At 38.2% G+C, this 4,955-nt stretch overlaps 1 pseudogene; it reads left to right on the top strand.

Moving 5' to 3' along the window:
• Window positions 1-652: 652 nt before the first annotated feature.
• LOC100660870 (olfactory receptor 5P76-like) lies at window positions 653-1,596 on the top strand (annotated as a pseudogene).
• Window positions 1,597-4,955: the final 3,359 nt, after the last annotated feature.

Genomic DNA, 4,955 nt, shown 5'->3' on the forward strand with positions numbered 1-4,955 from the left:
CGATTTTATAGAAAATAAAAAGGAACTATGTCTTGTGGTGCAGTGGCTAATAGCTACACCCGTAACCTAAAGGTTAGCAGTTCAAATCCACCACCTGCTCCTTGGAAACAGTATGGGGCAGTCCTACTCTGTCCTACAGGGTCACTATGAGTCAGAATCAACTCAACAGCAATGGGGTTGTTTTGGTTTTCGATATGTATATATAACTCTAAGCCCTATTCACTGAAGAAGACTGCAATGAATGACAGCTTTTCCTGAAGGTTTCATTACAAAACCTGTATTTTGCTTAGTATTACACTCACCGTTCCTTTTATTAATCTAATCAATTTCTTTTTTTAATTCTTTAGCTTTAAAACCACCTTAAATGCATTTTTGAAAAATATAATATAAAAAGGAAAATCATCGTATGTTGAATTTTCTGGTGTTTTTGCCAATAACAATAAATGTGTATATATAATTGCGTATCAACATGTGAAGACAAATATATATTTATCATTATATATATGTTAAAATGCAATGACACTTGAATGATATCTTTATTTATAATGACTTTCCATATGTATGTTAATGAAAATGGAGCCATTAAATTTATAACTTATTTAACACAATTTTTTTCATCACAGATCTTTTTTGATACCAGCTACATTGTCTCATGGATACCCTGGTGGATGGGAACCACACTGCAGTGACAGAGTTCATCTTATTGGACTTAACAGAAGATCCTACCCTTCGGGTCACCCTCTTCATGGTTATTCTATGCATCTATCTGGTGACCATATCTGGCAATCTCAGCACAATCATCCTTATCAGAATCTCTCCTCAGCTCCATCGTCCTATGTATTTTTTTCTGAGCCACTTGGCTTTCACTGACATAGACTTTTCATCCTCTGTCACACCCAATATGCTTATAAACTTTCTGGTGGAGAGAAATAAAATCTCCTATCTTGGATGTGCTATCCAACTTGGATCAGGTGCTTTCTTTGGGACAGTTGAGTGCTTTCTTCTGGCTGCCATGGCCTATGATAGCTTTGCAGCAATCTGTAACCCACTGCTTTATTCAACTAAAATGTCCATGCAAGTGTGTGATCAGTTATTCTCTGCGGCTTATGTAGGTAGTTTTCTCAGTGCTTCCTCCTTTACGATTTCCTTCTTTTCTTTATTCTTCTGTGGACCAAATCAGGTCAATCATTTTTCCTGAGACTTTGCTCCTTTAGTTGAACTTTCCTGTTCTGATGTCAGTATCCCTGCAGTGGTCATCTCATTTTCTGTTTTCTCCATCACTGTGATCACAGTGTTTATCATAGCCATCTCCTACATCTATATCCTCATCACAATCATGAAGATGCGCTCCACTGAGGGCCGCCACAAGGCCTTCTCCACCTGCATCTCCCACCTCACTGCAGTAACTCTGTACTATGGGACCACTACATTCATTTATGTGATGCCCAAGTCCAGCTACTCTACTGACCAGAACAAGGTGGTGTCTGTGTTCTACACAGTGGCAATTCCCATGTTGAACCCGTCATCTACAGTCTCAGGAATAATGAGATTAAGGGAGCTCTCAAGAGACAGCTTGGTAGAAAAATATTTTCTTAACAAAACCTCTGATTTTCTACATTTTGATGGAATAATATACCATTAGTGTAATATTAAAAAGAAATTTGGTTCCTGTGGGCAAAATATATTTGCATATAATTAGCCAGTATGGGGTTTATAGTATACGCGGGCATGGATCTTCAGATAGTAAATCAGATACACTAGTGTGTTAGCCTTAATAAATTAAATTGTATTTAGAATTAAGAATCACAAATTGGTTCACATGAAGAAAATCTCAATCTGCTGAAAATCCTTCTTATGTTTTATTCATATATTATTTTTCAAAGAAATTCTATGTTGTAAGTTAGGGTTATTGTACTGCCAAACCTTTAAAGATATGTTCATTTTCAACAGCAGGTTATGCTGAGATTAGCCAGATGATCCTAGTTTTGCCTTGACTGAATACCTTCTGAGGGGAAATAACAAAGTAGAACCACACAGGAAAATTGCTAAACACATGGTCCTTGGAGAAATCTTATCTGCTGGGGTTGGTCTTTGTGGACTCTTAAAATTCCAGCCTGTGTTTCTAGATTCTGACTCTGGCCTTGGATATAAGGGCTCCCCAATCTAAGAGGATGAGAACACCCTAACTAATCTGTGAGTTGCTCAATCAGATCAGAGGAGACGACTTCCTCTGAGGGAATTAATAAGGTTCCCAAACTCATCAGGGACAGAGCAGAGTAAAAGCAAAAAAGGATTTCCAGGAGAATCCAGCAAGCTGGATGACATTGAGTCTGTGAGGAAGAACCTCTTAGAGGAATTTATGATCAGGCCCACATCCTGCTCATAAAACTCCAGGGGACTGACTGTTTCTCAGCAGAAATAGTGCCTGCCTCTCTGGGCAGGCTAAATTCACCTCTATATGCTGATGACTGCTACATTTATTTCTGTTTCCTGTCCCCATTTAAGGATTCAGACACAAATTGCATCTTTTTGTATACAGAATCACATGGCACGTCTTATTCAAGTTTGTCTAGGGATACTGAACCTGTAGAAAGAGGAAAAAAAAGAGAGAAGAGACTTTTGAGCCTTTTGTTCCAGCAACTGCAGGTTTGGTCATTTTAAGCAACTCTCATGGTGAACCCAGCTAAAGGGAGAGAGGGAATTGGCCCACACGGTTATGGGAGCTAAACCTTTTGCCATCAATCGATTGAGACTCATGGTGACACCATTTGTTATAGACTAGAACTGCTCCATATGTTTTTCTTGGGTGTAATCTTTATAGAAGTCGATTGCCAGGTCTTTCTTCCACAGCACTGTTGGGTGGGTTAGAATTATCAACCTTTAGGTTAGTAGCGGAAAGGAAACTGTTTGTACCACCTAGAGCCATATATATACATTCACAAATATATGTAAATAACCTCATTGTGGTCGAGTTGATTTCAACTAGACTGCCCCATAGAGTTTCCAACACTGTAATCTTTACGGAATGGACTACCACATTTTTTTCCTGCTGAGTTGATGGTGAGTTCACACTGCCAACCATTTGGTTAGTAGATGAGTGCTTAACCACTGTGCTAGTAGGGGGAGAGAGAGAGAGATTGGTTTTGAGAAACTGGCTGGTAGGATTAGGCAGGATAGGAAGTCCACAATCCACAGGTCAGTTAAAAGACTGGTAATTCCGGTAACATCTATTTACAGTGTTGAAGCTGAATCCTTCTTCAGGAAACCATAGTTTGCTTATAAGGCCTTCAATGGATTGGATGAAGTACATTCATATTACGGAGGTTAATTTGTTTAGTTTAAGGTCAATTGATTAAATGTTAATCACATGTAAATATCTTTATAGCAACATCTAGACTAGTGTTTGTCTAAACAATTGGGCACCATAGCCTATTCACGTTGACATAAAATTAATCATCACAGAGCATTATTCATTTCATTCATTCAAAAATTATACTCAGTGCTTTTAATATCTCTGCTAGTGTGTGGGCTCTTGGAAGTATAAGTGATAAACAAAGGTGTCAGCCTTCCTGATATTAATACTCTAGCAGAGGAAACAGACCACAAAACTAACATGTATGTGATATAGACTACTAGAAGTTAGTGAGTGCAAAAGAGACAGAAAAAGCAAAGCAGAGTAAAGAAGACTGGCATTTCAGTGTAGACCTTGCTGAGAAGGTAATATCTGAGCAAAGGATCGAAGTAGGTGAGATACTTTATGCTAGCTGCTGCCTGTGTACACACATACAATTGACCTTTGAGGCTTCTGCTCCACCAATGGAAGGCTTGGAATTTTAATCAACTCTCACGATGAACACAACTAAATAAGCTTGATGAAATATTAAATACTCCACAAAATCATACTAGAGATTACAGGACAAGTGAGAACCCAAATAAACTTTGATTATCCAGAGAAGTGAGCTCAGCACTCACAAATGCTTTTAGAATGAGGAGATTTGACAAGTAGAAGAAAAAGCTAAGAACTGGGGCTGTGGATTTAGTGCTCTTTTGCAGTGAGAGCAGCAGAACTCAAAGCCTAGGGCATGTCCAGGTGAGATGTCTAATTCATACACCTCATATACACCATGATGCTAGGGAGAAACATGAATGAAACAAGCATTTGTACAGATTTGAAGCCCTGGAAGTGAAGGGAAAGTTGAGCCTGGAACTTGGGTTAAGGTGGTCTAAGACAAGGTGACTTGAACATCCTGTCTGGAGAAAGGTCTTCATTCCAAGTCTTTATTTTTCCTGCCAAGAATTATGACCATCAAAGAGTGAAAAATAATGTCCAATGCAAAAGGAAACAAGAGACTAAACATGGGAACCAGTAGGAACAGGAGACCACAGAAACAGAATCACTAAGATAAGGGGATTAACAGACAGAGACTATAATACTGCTAAGCTTAAAGAATTAAAAGAAACTTAAAAATAAATACAATCAAGCCAATGAAATACTAGCAAATCAAATCAAAAAACATATTAAACGATTATATTCTATGATCAAGTGAGATTTATCCCATGAATGCACGGGTGGTTCAACATTAGAAAATCAGTCAATGTAATACAGCAAACTAATAGAACAAAGGACCACTTGTTCATCTCAATCAATACAGAAAAGGCATTTGACAAAATTCAACACCATTTCATGATAAAAACAGCAAACAAAATAGAATTTTAAGGGAAATGAGTTTCTTTGTGTAGCCTTTTGCCTTGCTTCTGTATAAAAGAAAGAGAGAAAGGAAGAAATCAGCTTGGGAGATTTTTTTCCTGAGCCCTAAGGAGTTGTTACAGTTTCCCTTATCAGAGTTATCCAGGGAAGAAGCTAGTCCTTCCAGTAGAAATGTCAGTTATGCAAACAGATGAAGCCACTTGAGAGGGGATTAGTCAATTTAGTCAGTGAGGGGATTGGTCAGTTA

Source organism: Loxodonta africana, chromosome 7, assembly GCF_030014295.1.
Source record: "Loxodonta africana isolate mLoxAfr1 chromosome 7, mLoxAfr1.hap2, whole genome shotgun sequence".
NCBI lineage: Eukaryota > Metazoa > Chordata > Mammalia > Proboscidea > Elephantidae > Loxodonta > Loxodonta africana.